Below are 14,826 nucleotides of genomic sequence, written 5' to 3'. Positions count from 1 at the left end.
GCTTGCAAAGTCAACTGTGTCAGCTCATGGGACCTGCCACCGCACCACGGCCCTGGTGTCACTGACTCAGGAGCTCGTGTGTCCCCTGTTTCCCGGCTTGTCTGGGGTCCGAGGTGCGGAGCTCTGGGGTCAGCAGGACACTTGGCGGTCATGGTGGGTGCCGCGCATTTGCTCTGCCCCGAGCTTGCCAGGAGCTGCCCAGCCCCAACCAGAAGGTTCGGGAGGTCCCACCAGAGGAGGGTTGGCTCCTGCCCCGCCACCGTGCGGGAGCCGGTCTCCAAACCCGCGCGGGGTTGGGCTGGAGCTCCGCTCTCGGTGCGCGCTGACGGCGCGGTGTGTGTTTCCCGATGGCGCAGGCGCGGAAGGTTACGCTTAACAACCGAGAGACGTCTCCCCGTCCGCGGGAAGAGGCACGTTTCAGCCGACCCATCCACCATCGTGCAACTGTGACCGACCTCAACCACCTGCTGACGAAAGCGGCTTCCTCCAAACCACCCGGAGGGCTTCCCCCGTGGGCACTTGCCTCTTAGGTCATTGCATGCACTATTTTCCTCCGTGTGTTTACTAACGATCACCAGACAATGCCCCATCCCACTCAGCAATTTATGGGAGATTTGAAAGGGAAAAAAAAAAAAAAAAAAGGAAAGCTAATACTCGCTGCTCCTGCTAAGTGTACTGATCTTTTTTGATCTCCTCCCAAACGGTGTCTTCATCGCGTCACACCCGGGTTATTTCCTCTTGACTTCTGCCCCTCGGTATGCATGGGAAAAAAAATGGGGTGTAGAGCCTGCCGGGGTCCTCTTGCGTGGGACACGAAGGGGATTCTGCCTTCAAAAAACCCACCTCCTGGAAAAAAAAACGCGCTGGCTGTCGGTGTCTGGTTGCCATCGTGCGTGATGTCGCGTGTCATCCTGGGAGTAAAGGGCAGGGCGCGTCACGGCGGGGAGGGATGCGCGACCGGAGGAGCCACGGGCCACCAGCCACTTGCCTCCCGGCGCTCCCGGCTCCGCTCCTCTTCAGGCTCTTAAAAATTTCCCTGTGACAAGCAGGGAATTCAGGGACGACCGTGGGTCGGCTTAGCTTCGTGTTCAGGAGTCGAGTTGTGTTGTGGTCAAAACGAAGAGAAATAACTGAGTTGGGGAGTCTGAGGCTGGCAGCTCACCGCTCTCCGGTCCTTGCTGGGCTTTTCTTCCGTGGCTGCTTAGAAAACATTGTCATCAGCTCCAATCACTGGTGATTTTTTTTTTTTTTTTTAGTGCTTAGGAATGTTATTTTTAGTGGAAGGAGCTGAGTGCCCTAATGCATCTATAAATATTTATCAAGGGTGATGAATGGGAAGGAGCGATAAACCCTGAAACCAGCCCTCAGCTTTTCTTCCTGTCGGAACCCAGGCGCGGCCTCGGTTCTCGGTGGAAAGTGCTCGTTGGGTACCTACAGCCCTCGGGGAGGGAGAAAATAAACAGACGTGGTGGCCACAGATTTAGTCGAGTATAAATATTGTGAACGAGCTGTCAAGAAGGAAAGGGAAGTGATGATAACCTGGCGCGGCGTGTGAGCCGCAGCCTGCCAAAGGGAGCGCGCTCGCGGGGATGGCGACGGCTTCGTGTGCGTTTTCGGCTGAATGAGGACCTGCAGTGGCGCTTTGGCCGCAGCTACGGGCGGGTTCGGGCACCCAAAATAGGAATGTTTTGCTGGTGGCCGCGCTCGGGGACCTGCCGGGGCGGTGGAGGCCATCGGCAGCTGGAGGCGTCGCGGCCGCACACGCGTCGGGGTCTTCCTCCTGCCGACCAGAGGGGCGAGCCGCCGGGGAGTTTGCGTCGTGCCAGTGGGATCTCCCGGTGCTGGTGAGAGCCTGGGGGCTGCCGGCTGAGCCCCGGCTGGGTCCGGCGGCAGAGGTGCGGGCATCCTCCAGGAACCGAGCGGCTGCACCGGTGGCGCCGCGGGGCAGCCTGGGGTGGTGATGGGAGAGCCCGCGGCAGCCCAGGGTACGGTGGGGTGGAAGCCGTCGCTTCCTCGGCGGTGCCAGCGCCCCAGACGTGGCGCAGGCTGGGAGGGAGGGGTGAGTCCCCGTCTCCCGGCGCCGTCGGGGCAGCACGTTGGGCGCGAAGCCCGGTTCGCAGGGGAGCGTCGCCTTTGCCGCTTGTTCTCCCGTTATTACTCACCCTGCGACTTTCCCTTCTCGCTTTCGCTACCGCGATCACCAGGAGGCAAAACCTCCTGCCGCGGCCCCCGCCTCGGCCGCCGGCATCTCTCGGTCCAGCCGCGGCTGGAGGAGGCGTAGGTGGCACCGCCGGGACCTGCCGTCCCCGGCTGCCACCGCTCCAGCGTTCACCCAGCGAGCCACCGCCGGAGCGGGAGGAACCTGTGTCCCCCCCTGCTCCGCCCCAATCTGCAGGGTCCTGGAAAGGCCGCGGTGCTTTGGGCACGGCGCCGGTAACGCGCGCCCTGCAGCCAGCGAGAGCAGCCGGGCGCTGGGTGTGATGGAGGGCGAGGGGAGCGGCTGGCCGGGCCCGTGGGTCGGGTCACCAAGGCCTGAGCTTAACTGCACTTGTCCTCGTCAGCTTGCTGCTGGTGGCTCCCCTCCACCGTCGCTCGGGGGGGGGACGGTGCCGCAGGGTCCCCCCCTGGCCTTCCCCTGCAGTGAGCTGGCTTGGCGGTGCTGTCGTGACATGTCACCCAAGGGTGTCATTTAGGGAGGTCACCGCCGGTCCCCAGACCCTGTCGGTGAAGCCCAGCTGGGCCTGGCGGCCCCAGTGCCCTGGGGTCTGCCCTCACCACGCCGCTGCCCCAGGCACCAGTCCGGCACTGGGGTAGGCAGCGTGGGCTCAAAGCAGGGCACGGGGCACGGACTGGTCCAGCAGAGCCCAGGAAACAACGGGGACAAGCGCAGGGTCCGAGCTGTGCCGGGGCTGCCAAGGGGGGTTCCTGCACCAAGCAGGATGCCCAGCGCCGTTTCACACCCCGGTGATGCCAGGCACCTCCGCCGGTGACGTCCTGGGACATTGTCTAGGGAAAAACCACCCACCACCCCAGCGTGCTTACGGTTCCCTTTGAGTCCTGCTTAGGAACTCTCGTTTGCCTTTGCAATCACGGCCTTAAACCCGCCGGGAGGAACGGTTCAAAAAAAACCCAACAGTTCAACAGGGCAAAACCCACCTGAATGAAAAAGCAAAATGTCCCCAAAAAGCGTTTCCTCGTGGGAAAGTTACCTGGACAGAGCCATGTCCCTGCGTTGGCAGCCCCGGCTGGTGCTGGGGGTTAATGCCAGGAGAGGGAAACCCCAGTTTTCATGGGGTGAGGCGGAGGGACGGGTGCCATGAGGGGTGTCCCGCACCCGGCTGGCCTCTCGGTGATGTGCGAAGGGCGGCGGCTTCGGCCACTCGTGCCATCCCTCGGCACACACGTCCTCAGAGGGTCCCCGAGCCCCGGCCGTGCCCACGCCATCGGGGTGTCCCCAGTGGCAGAGCCCGGCAGTCGGGGGGTCGGGGACCACGCCAGGCGTCGGTGCCGGTCCCTGTTCCTGGCACTGCGGGGACGGGCGAGCGCGGCAAACCCGCGCTGGAGCCGCTGCCGTGAGCGTGGGGAATGTCTCTGACAGCAACCTGGGAACTGGAAGCCATGTTGTGTCATCTGCCAAATATTTAATAAATTCATCTCGTCCCTAAGGGCTGTCTTGTCCCTTCGCTGTGTGAAAAAAAAAAAAGCAGAGACGTTTGTGAAAAAACAGGAGGGGAAAAAAAAGGTTTTTAATAGGAAACGACTGCTCCGGAGCAGGGCGCGGTATGAGAGCAGCTGCCGGCACTTTGCCGCGGGTTCGGACGGCGCGGCAGAGCCAGGAGATTACCCGCATTTGTCATGGCCGCAGGTCACTGGAAGCAGACAGAGCTGCCTGTGTTCGGGGCTGCGGCGCTCGCCGCATCTGTGCCATCGGCACGGCGCCGGCACCCCGGCCCGGCTGCCCCCGCCCTGCCAGATGTTCCCCCCTCCTCACCGCAAACCCCGCACCGGCGAGCACAGCTGGCGGTGGCAAAAAGGGCGAGGGCCGGGCTCGGGGAGCGGGCAGGCACCGAGGTGGGGGCATCCGCACTGGACCCCCCCATCCCCTCCCAGCACAGCACTGGAAACCGAGCTGGGATGTGGGGTAGCGGCTGCCCAACCGCCCCCAGAAGAGACCCCTGCGATGGTGGGGCCGTTGTCGCCGATGCTTCCCCCGTGGCATGGAGCCGGTGATGGAGGGAGGCTCCGTGGGTTGGTGGTGGCTCGCAGCCGGCGCCAGCTCTCCCACGGGGATGCCCAGCTCCGGCACCACCGGACCCGGCGGCGATGCCTCACGCCCACGCCCAGACCCTCCTGCAGCCGCTGCCGGGGGATCCCCCGGCTCCCGCAGACCCCCAGCAGAGCCGCCGCCAGTGGGGCCAAGGCTCCTTAGGAAACCTTAGCCCCAGGAATTCACGGCTTCCTTGGCCGCAGGTGCATCCCCTCCGCTTCCCGGCCCTGATTTGGCACGGCACTGCCCGGCTCCAGGCACTCATTCCTGTTAGGGATTAGGTGCCTTGGTGGGAAAGACACGGACCCTTCCCATAGCCGGGGGGTTCCCGGCTGCTGCCAGGCCTGGGGCGGCTTCGTGCTCCGCTCAGCCCGGCGTGAGGTGAGAGCGGGAGCGAGAAACCCCCGGAGAGCCCGGCCCGGCGCCGCAGGGGCACGGACCGAGCGCCGCTGCGCACCCAGCTCTGCCACCGCGGCACCGGGCTCTGCCCGGGGGCTGCTGCCTGTCCTCGGCCCGGGCACTGTCCCTGGCAGGGGTCCTGCCCGGCCATGGCCACCACGTCACCGAGCTGTGCCAGGCAGCGGCACTGACCTCCTTCCACGGGGCTCTGGCGTTTGCCACGCGCAGCCGCCACGCTGAGGGGGTGGCCCGGGTGTCACCTGTGCTGCCGGGTCCGCTCCCCATCCCGCATCCCTGGGGCGGCTCTGCTCCCCATCCCGCTGGAGTCCCCGGGGACCCCACGTGCCAGCCCACGCGGGGACAGCAGGACTCGGGCGGGGAGGCCGGCAGACGGCCACGAGCCGCGTGTCCATCTCCAGACCGTGCTCGCAGCCCACCGCCTCCCTCCCGCTCACGGGGACCGGCCCCACCACCTCCTGGGACCCCCTACCCAGGGACCCCACGCTGCCAGGCCGAGCCCTGCCTGCACCGTGGCTGCCGGCAGGCACCGGGAGCCGAAGCCCAGGACGTGGCACGGGGGCTCGCCCGCTGTCTGCCCGCTCGGCGGTGCCCACGCCGAGTGTGCACACACGCTCACCCCCGCACTGAGGGCACGCTCACCCGTCCCCATGCCCGGGACCCCCTCTGGGCCCTGCTCGGGGCGGGCAGGGGGCACGGCAGCAATGCCCTCCTCTCCCTTCCCCTCCTGCCTGGAGCACAGGGTGGCCAGGGGGTCCCGTGAGTGCCAGAGTTGGGGGGCACTGCCTCAATTTGGTGGAGGGCAAGACCAGCCATGGCCATCCGCGCGGCTCAGACACCCACATCCCCCTCCCCTGGTGCAGCCCCCGGTGGGGGTCTCCTGGGGGTGTGTGGGGGGAGGGCTGGGGACACCCGGTCTCTCCTCACAGCGGGGTCACCGTGTCAGCCCCTGACCCCCAGGCCGGGGCTGCTCCTCGTTCGCGTGGTTTAACAGCCACACTGGCTGCTCCGGCTCCATCCATCACCGGGGAGTGGATTCCTCCGCTCCGCTACAAGCTGTTGGTGTGACCCGTGCCCTTCCTCCCCCCGCCCTCCTCCTCCTCCCTGTCCCGCACCCCCACCCATGATTTATGGGCGAGGAAGGGGAGCGTCGAGTGTGCGGTTATCGGTGGGCAATCGCAGGGCAAACACGGCGCCAGGGTGGGACATGGAGGGTGCGGCCGCGGGTGCCGGGGAGCCCGGCACGGTGCCTGCCGTGGGCTGCGCTGGTCGGGGGGGGGGCTGCCGGCACCTTCCCCGGGGGTCCCGATCCTCACCGCACCCGCACGCCCTCGCAACTGCCCGTGGCACACGGACGCACCCGGCTGCCTCGCACACGCGTGCCCTGCGCACACGCACCCCCACGTGACACGTCCCCCTGTGCTCCCAGCACCACCAGTGCTCACACGACACCCCTCGCCCCCGCACAACCCCGGCAGCACCTGCACCCCCTGTCCTGCCCCGGCGGGGAGGGGTGCCACAAGCCCCGGTGGCATTTTGCGATGCGGCCCCACGGGATGTCACTCAGCCCCTTCCAGCATCCTTCTCCCGCAGGGTTTGGGGGAGGGTTGGGGACGTTTGGGACATCCAAGCGAGGAGCAGGGACACGCAGGGGGTAGCCCTGGCCACGCTTCGGGACGCCGGCACCATCGGCCGTTGCTCCAGGCTTGTGCAGAAATTCGGCGGCGATTATGTAACGAGGAGCCATCGGTCCCGAAAACGAGGTCAGGCGGGACGGCGGCGGTGGCGGGGGGACGCAGGGGGGGAGAGGGAAGGACCGGCTGGCAGCTGCTCCCCCTCCACGGGCTGCAGCAGCGGGAGCGGAGCTGTGGGAGCCACACGCCGGGAATGGCACCGGGACGTGGCACAGCATGCCGGCCCCGCTCCGCAACGGGCGGGCTGAGAGCACGGAGGTCACTCGAGCCATGGTGGCATCACACCTCCATCTCCTGGGGGCCCTCTGGCCATGGTGGCATCACACCTGCGTCCCCAAGGGCCCCCCTGGCCATAGTGGCATCACGCCTCCGTCCCCAGGGGTCCCTCTGGCCATGGTGGCATCATCCCCAGAGCTGCCGTGGAGCCAGAGCCATGGGGTGTCCCCATCCCCGGAGCGGGGCTTTGCTTACTCTGGGGGTGCTCAGACCTGGACAGAGGGACTCTGAAACGGAGCAAATACCCCCCTGTTGCGGGGGGGAGAGGGGGGTGTCTGTGGGGCACAGGCAGCGAGAGGAGCCACCCTGAGCACGGTGGTGGCCGGGCTGGTGGCATCACCAGGAGCCAGGGGACAAATGCAAGGCTCCGCCGCAGCAGTGCTGCCCCTTCCCGGGGGGTTGCCTCCCCACCGGCACCGCCGCTGCTGCCCACCGGCGCCCGCGGCGAGCGCTGCCGGGGCGGTGTGCCCTGCTCCTCACCGCCGGCATCCCCGCGGCCTGGCAAAGGTGCCCGTGGGAGGGATGGCCGCCATCCTGGCAAGGCCGAGCACCAGCCCGGCGTGCCACGCCGCCGCCCGGTGCACGACGCAGGCTGCCCCCGTGCCAAGGCAGGACCGGCTGCTGCTCCCTCCGCGGCAGCACCGACGAACCAGCTCGACTGCGTGTCACCGGCTTCGTTTGGCGCCCACCCTCTTGGTGAGATTAATTAACCCAATCCCCGTGCCCAAGCCCTCCGGAGGGAGCTGCCTTACCCATGGGCAACTCTCACCGGGACGTGCTGCCGACACTCCTCTCGGTGGCTGCTCGGCACGAGGGGGACCCCAACCTTTGCCGGGAGGGCTGGGGGATGGCAGCCTGTGCCCTGCGCGGCAGCAGGAGCGTGGCTGGAGCAGAGGCTGAGTCCGGTGAGCACCGCTCCAGCCGCGATAAGCCCGGCAGAGCGGAGGAGCAGGCGGCGGGCTGGGGTCTGGCTGGTCCCCGGTCCGCAGGATGGGAGATTTACGGCCGGTCGGACACGCCTGGCCGGGAGCTGCTGCCCTCCTCCAGCCGCCCTGACCTCCCTGTCATGCAGAGATTTAAGCCGGGGATAATTGCACCCATTAGCCAAAACCGAGCTGCCGGTGGAGGAGCGGCTGCCGGAGAAGCTGGCAGGGCAGGGGAGAGGCTGCCGGCCGAGCCGCCAGCGGGGACCACGCCGGGCGCCACAGCCTGCCGTGGGCAAGGACAAGCCGGCTGGAAAGGCCCAACGCCGGCGGCCGGGCGGCCCCGAGCGCCGCAGGGATTTCTCGGCACGGCACAGGGCACAGCCTGGGCCTGCCGCCCCGGAGTTGCCAGCTCCCCCGGTGGCAAGGACCACGGAGCAGGACGGCCACGTTGGAGCATGGAGATGCTGAGGTCTGGCATGGGAAGATGGACGAACCGTGACCATCCTCCTCCTCCTCCTCTGGTCAGCCCGCCGCCAGCCCCTCGCTGGAGCAGCAGAGCTCACGGGCCGCGTCTCCCCTGCCAGCAGCGTGACCCACGGACGGTGCCACATCTCTGCCAGGATTTTGCTTGCCCGCCACGTGCTTAAACTCCCTTTGCCGTCCCCCTCGCGGCTTTGCCTTGAGTTTCCAGCACCCGTGACCGATTTTCTGCCCAGCGTTGGCAGCTCCTCATTTAACTCAACCACCCCCAGCGTCCAACTTCCGTCTCCCACTGGCAAACGCCGCTTCCCCTCCGCTGACCGCCACCGCCGGCTGCCCTGCCGCTAAACCCACCTTCCTCCCCACCGGTGAACCTGATGGTTTTCAGTGCCCAGGCTCGGTCTGCGCCGGTGGCCGAGAGCCGGTTCCTCGGTGAGTGGGGGCTGCCTGGCCCCGGCGCCCAGCGCCGGCCATTTCCCCCTTCCCGGCAGCCAGCGGCAGGTTCCTCCTGCCGGGTGCAGTGCCTGAGCACCGACCACAGGATGAGCATGCCGCGGCCCCGCCGGCAGCCCCGCCGCCAGAGCTGTCCCATCACCGAGAGCCAGGCCTGGCAACGAGCGGGGTGCCGGCGGCACCGGCTTGGTGATGTCCCGCCATGGAGGAGCGTCGGCGTGCGGCAGCAGCACGCGGTGCCTGGCCGGTGGAGTCGAGCGTGGGGCTCTGGGGAGGGGGGTGCAAAGCCCCTCCCCTGGCATGTGTCCCCAGCGTGGGGGCGTAACGTGGGGAGTGGTACTGGGAGCAATGGGGACAATGTGGGGGATAATTCCGGGAGCAATGGGGAGAACGCCGGGAGCAACAGGGATGATGTAGGGGATAACACTGGGAGCAACGGGGATAATTCCAGGAACAACGGGGATAATGCTGGGAGCAATGGGGATAATGTAGGGGATAATTCCAGGAGCCATGGGGACAACAGAGGGGGATAATGCTGGGGGCAATGGTGGTAATTCCACAAGCAATGGGGATAACGCTGGGAGCAACGGGGATGATGTAGGGAATAACACTGGGAACAACGGGGGTAATTCCAGGACCAATGGGGACAACGGGGAGGATAATGCTGGGAGTGATGGCGATAATTCCAGGAGTGATGGCGATAACACTGGGAGCAATGGGGATAATTCCAGGAGCGATGGGGATAACACTGGGAGCAATGGGGATAATTCCAGGAGCAATGAGGATAACGCTGGAAGAAATGGGGACAATGCTGGGAGCAATGGGGATAATGTAGGGGATAATTCCAGGAGCAGTGGGGACAATACGGGGGGATAATGCCAGGAGTGATGGCCATAATTCCAGGAGCAATGGGGATAATGCTGGGAGCAATGGGGATAATACAGGGAATAACACTGGGAGCAACGGGAATAATTCCAGGAGCAATGGAGATAATGTTGGGTGCAATGAGGATGACGCAGGGGATAACCCTGGGAACAGCAGGGATAATGGATGGGACAATGCTGGGAGCACAGGGGACACCACAGTGGGGATACACTGGGTGCTGCCAGCACGGCTCACATGGGAGCCCACCCTACAGCCCTGCCCGGCCCCGTGCCCGGCCCTGGCGAGGGGGAAGCGGAGGCAAGAGCCAGAGGATGCTCTCGGTCGCCACTTGCCCTTTTCCACAGGGGTTTCAAAACAAAAGGGGGAAAAACACCCAGTTGGGTTTTGGCCAAAGTAACGTTTTCCGTCCCAAAAGCCGTCAGCAGGAGCCGGCCGAGGGGCGAGAGGCGCCGTGGGAAGCGCCGCGATGAGAAGCATCCCACCGCCCCTGGCAGACAGACGGACAGACGGCCACGTCACCAGCGTCACTGGCGGAACAGATGCCAAGGAGCCACCACCACCGCGGCTGCCCCGGCTCTGCCCCCACCGCGGCCGTAACCACGGGGGAAGCACGGAGGGTGCGGTGGAGGGGGAGACCTGCCCGTCCCTTCGCTCGGCCCCAGCTGGGAGGGCGGCTCGGGGGGTTTCCAGCAGGAACGACCACCACCATCAGCGGCGGCGTGTCCTCAGCCGGCAGAAACGCCGGGCTCACTGCAAAGCCCAGCCGAGCACAAAGCCCGGCATAGCCCGAAGCCCAGCCTGGCAGCGGGTTCAAGGAGCGCCGGGCGGTGACGGGGCCGTTGTCCCCGAAGGAGCCAAGCCCGAAACACAAAGACGAGCCGTTGCGAGTGGATCGTTTCGGCGAAGCTCCCCTGCGGCTGCAGCTGAAACGGGCTGCGCCGGCCCTGCCTGGGTGCTGGGCGCTGCGGCGGAGCCGGTGCCACGTGCCAAGCCACACATGGCGCTTCCCACCCCGGCTCCACTGCTCCCGTCCCGTGCTGATCCCCACGGCTGCTCCCCGGCGAGCAGCACTGTACCACTGCCATACCCACCTTTGCCATACCCACCATTCCACACCCACCACTCCATCCCCACCACAGCCATACCCACACGGTGACACGCCGGCACGGAGCCGTACCCACATGCAGCTACAGCCACGTGGAGCCGTTCCTACACCATCCATCCCCCACGCCACCACGCACCTCCCCACAGCTCTACCTGCCGCGCCGGCGCTGCGGCGGGGCCCTGCGCCCGAGCTGCCCACGCTCCGTGCCGTAGGCGACGCTGCCAGTTCCGGCGGCGCGGGCAGCACGCGCTGCACGGGAGCGGTGCGTGCCCGGGCTGGCTGCCGGCCGGCGCCGCGGGCACAGTCACCTGCAGCGCCGCAGCACAAGGCGCTGGCAGCCGCGGGCGTGCCAGCGTGGCCACGCCAGGGCACGCGGGCGGCGTGCGAGGGCGGCTGTGCCAAGCAGCTCTGCCGTTCGGCTGGGGCTTCGGGATATGGAAAAGCAATTCCTGCAGCACGGAAGATTCCACCGGAGCCGGGAGCGGGAGCTGCAGCAAACCCAAGCAGGGCGCTAACACCGGCGTCGCCAACACCCCTCGCTGCGGCCGCGGAAGCCCTGCCAGCCTTGGCACAGCCCCGTGCCACAGCCGGGGCGATGGTGGTGCTGCAGGGGGCTCAAGAAGGGGAGACAGGGGGGCACGGCCGGGGTCAGCCTGCCTGAGTTTGGCTGCAGGCACACGGTTACCGCAGCCGCCACCGGTGCCAGCATCCCGAAATAGCAGCCGGCGCGGTGCGGCTGCGGGGAGCCGCCTGGTGCGATGCCAGGGCGCACGGTGGCTCGGGGCACTGGGACACGGGCGCTCCAGCCGGGAGGAAGGAAGGCTCTGCAGGTCAACACAGAGCAGGAGGAGACCTGCCGAGAGGCAGCGACGGCGGCTGCCGACACCGCGGCACGTGCTGCCCCGGCAATATCACCGCCAATATCGCCGCCGAATAGCAGGGCCCGTGAGGCGGCTGGAGAAACGGGGTTTGCTGGGGCTGAGCTGTGCCCGGGAGTGTGCGGGGAGAGCGCGGTGAGGCTCTTCACCCACACCCCGGTGCCAGGGGCAGCCAGGGCACTGGGGTTTAATCGGCCAGTGATGGTGTCCCGGCACATCCCCAGAGCCGCAGCTCAGCCAGCTGGGGTCTCCATGCCAGCGAGCTGGGGCTGGGGTCTCCACACACCGGGCTGCAGCCGGGTCCTGGCTATGCCGGCACGACGGGGAGCCGGGCAGACCCCGTATCTCACGTGCTCGGGCAACGACACGGTGCTGCTCGCGGCGCCCAAGCCTTGCTCTGGAAGCACCATTGCGGCCATCGGCAGCCGGCGCTGCCGCCAACCCGGTATTATGGTCTGGTGGGGTTGATCCCGGCGCCAGCCCAGCTAGTGACCGGGCGCTGGCTCAAATGCACGTGCCGGGTGTGGTGCTGCCGGCACAGAGCGGGCACCGCGGGCACCGGCAGATGCAGGCAGCCCGCCAGCCCTTGCCGTGGCTCAGGGCCGGTGAGGATCTGCTCCTTTCCAGCCTGGAACACCGGCACCCTCTCAAGGGCTCCGGCAACCCACCCGTGGGAGCGGGAGGGAGCAGCCTCCCCCCCTGCCGCAGCGAAGGCGGCGGCCGATGAAGTCCGGGGAATGCAACATTAATTATTATTATTAATTAATGTCTTATTTTACAGTGCCCCCATGTGCACTAGGCGCCTTCCAGCACTGAAGGCGAGCCGGGGTCCCTGCCTGGAAGGGTTCCTCTCGGGGCTGCGGCACGGCACAGCACGGCACGGTCGGGGACAAGAGTGGAGCTGCCGGGCCCCTCCCTGCCTGTGCCAGGGGCTGTGGATGACAAACTGGGACCCCGGGCACTCCTCTGGGCGGTGCTGGGAAGCTCCCTGGGGCAGGTTGGTCCCCACCGAGGGCACCCGCCGGTGTTGGCTTGGGTGTGCAGCCCTGGTCAAGCGCAGGCTTTGGCGGCGCCGCCCGTGCGCGGTGGCAGGGGTGGCAGCGTGCCTGTCCGCGGGTGCCCATCGCGGCTGGGGGGAACCCAGCAGCCCCCCGAGGAACTGCCACACCAGCCCCTGGCAGGGGAAGGTGCCCCCGAGGATGCTCTGGGCCCCGCTCGGCCCCGGCATCCCTCTGGCAGCCTCTGGCCGGGAGAGAAACCAGGGGGGCTCCATCCAGCCCCCCTCCCCAGCATGGGGCTGGTTTCGGGTGCCAGGGTGTGGGAAAGGGGCGCCCAGCGAGCAGAAGGTCCCGGAGACACCCCGGCAGTGCCCGGCGGTGCCTCCGGTGGGTCAGGGCCTGTTGGCACCAGGGGACCGGGGGGACCCGGCTGGCAGGAGCGTGGGGAGAAGGGCCAGAGCAAGGGACGGGGCCAGGGTGGGTCCCCGCCGTGGGGCACCGCGGGGTGGTCGCTGTGGCTGAGCATGGCAGGACGCCCAGGGCAAACCACAGGGCAGGTCCCCACCACACGGCACGGCATGGCACGGCACGGCTTGGCTCAGGACCACGGCACGGCAGTGCGTGACTTGGCACGGCGCGACACCGCTCGGTGCTGCACGGCACCGCTTGGCACGGCACGGCGCAGCTCACCGCCACCCAGCGGGGCTCGCTTTGGCACGGCGCTGCACAGCTCGGCACGGTGCCCAGCTGCAGGCATGGCTCGGCACGGCTCGGCACGGCACGGCTCAGCGTGACAGCGCGCAGCTCGGCACAGGCAGACACCACACCGCGTGGCACGGCTCGGCACGGCTCGGGCCTGCACCGCATGGTGCCACACCGCAGAATTTTGGCTCTGCACAGCCCTGCACGGCTCAGCCCTGCACGGTACGGCTCAACGCTGTGCTGCATGGCACAGTACTGCTTGGCTCGGCACAGCCTGGCACTGCTTGGCATGGCAGAGTACTGTGTGGCTGGCCCTGTATGGCAGTGCATGGCACTGTTTGGCACGGCACAGCTCCGGTTGGCACTGCGCGCCACGGCATGGCCCGATACAGCACAGGACCACTTGGCTCGGCAGCAGTGTTTACAGCACGGCACCGCACGGCACGGCTCAGCATGGCACACGTGGCTCGGCACTGCGTGGCCTGGCCGGCCTGCATGGCCCAGATTGGCACTGCACAGCCTGGCACTGCATGGCACAGCTTGGCATGGCACGGCCTGGTCCTCCTCGGCTGGGCATGGCACTGCTCAGCTCAGCACTGCACGGCCTGGCACTGCTTGGCAGGCATGGTACTGCTTGGCATGGCCTGGCACTGTTTGATTTGGCCTGGCACTCCTTGGTTTGACATGGCACTGCTTGGCATGGCCTGGAACTGCTTGGCACGGCCTGGTACAGCTTGGCTCTCCTCAGCACCACCCAGCCCAGTTCAGCGTGGCTTTGGCTCAGCACTGCACGGGACCGCCGGGCCTGGCTCGGCTCGGCCCAGCCCACCTTCGCCCAGCACAACACAGCGCAGCTCGCTTTGGCTTGGCTCAGCCCGGTCCAGCATGGGTTGGCTCACCGCGGGCTGGCCTGGCTCGGCACTGCACGGCCAGCATTGCCTCAACCCCAGCCTGGCCCAGCCTTCTTCAGCTCGGCTCTGCTTGGCGCTACATCCCCCAGCCCATGTTGGCTTGGCTCGGCTTGGCCCGGCTTGGCCCAGCTTGGCCCAGTCCAGCCTGCCTTGGCTTGGCTTGGCTTGGCCTGGCCCAGTCCAGCCCGCCTTGGATTGGCTTGGCCCGGTCCAGCCCACCTTGGCTCAGCTTGGCTTGGCTTGGCTTGGCCCAGTCCAGCCCGCCTTGGCTCGGCTTGGCTTGGCCCAGCTTGGCCCAGTCCAGCCCGCCTTGGCTTGGCTTGGCTTGGCTTGGCTTGGCCCAGTCCAGCCTGCCTTGGCTCGGCTTGGCTTGGCTTGGCTTGGCCCCACCAGCCCACCTTGACTCGGCTTGGCCCGGCTTGGCCCAGTCCAGCCCACCTTGGCTCGGCCCCGCACAGCCACGCTCGCCTCGCTTCGGTCCGCCTTGGCACGGCGCCTTTCGCCGCCGCTCAGCCAAGCCCAGCACCGCCCCGCACCACCCCGCGCCCGCCCCCGCAGCCGTTTCGGCCCGGCCGAGCTCGCCTCGGCTCGCCTCAGCTCGGCTCGGCCCGCCTGGGCTGCGCTGCGCGGCGCGGCGCGGCGCGGGGCGGCGCGGCTCGGCTCGGCCCGGCCCGGCGGGCGCTAGGACCGCGCGGCGGGCGGGCGGGCGGCGCGGCTCGGTGCTGCAGTGGAGGCGGCGGCGCTGCGGGAGGAGGCCTCGCCGGGCAGCGCAGCGGCGGCGGCGGCGGCGGCGGCTCGGCACGGCTCGGCACGGCTCGGCACGGCGCGCCGGGC

This window comes from Leptosomus discolor, chromosome 2 (assembly GCF_034619465.1).
Source record: "Leptosomus discolor isolate bLepDis1 chromosome 2, bLepDis1.hap2, whole genome shotgun sequence".
In the NCBI taxonomy this organism is placed as follows: domain Eukaryota; kingdom Metazoa; phylum Chordata; class Aves; order Leptosomiformes; family Leptosomidae; genus Leptosomus; species Leptosomus discolor.
Note: the sequence above shows the minus strand (reverse complement) of the source record.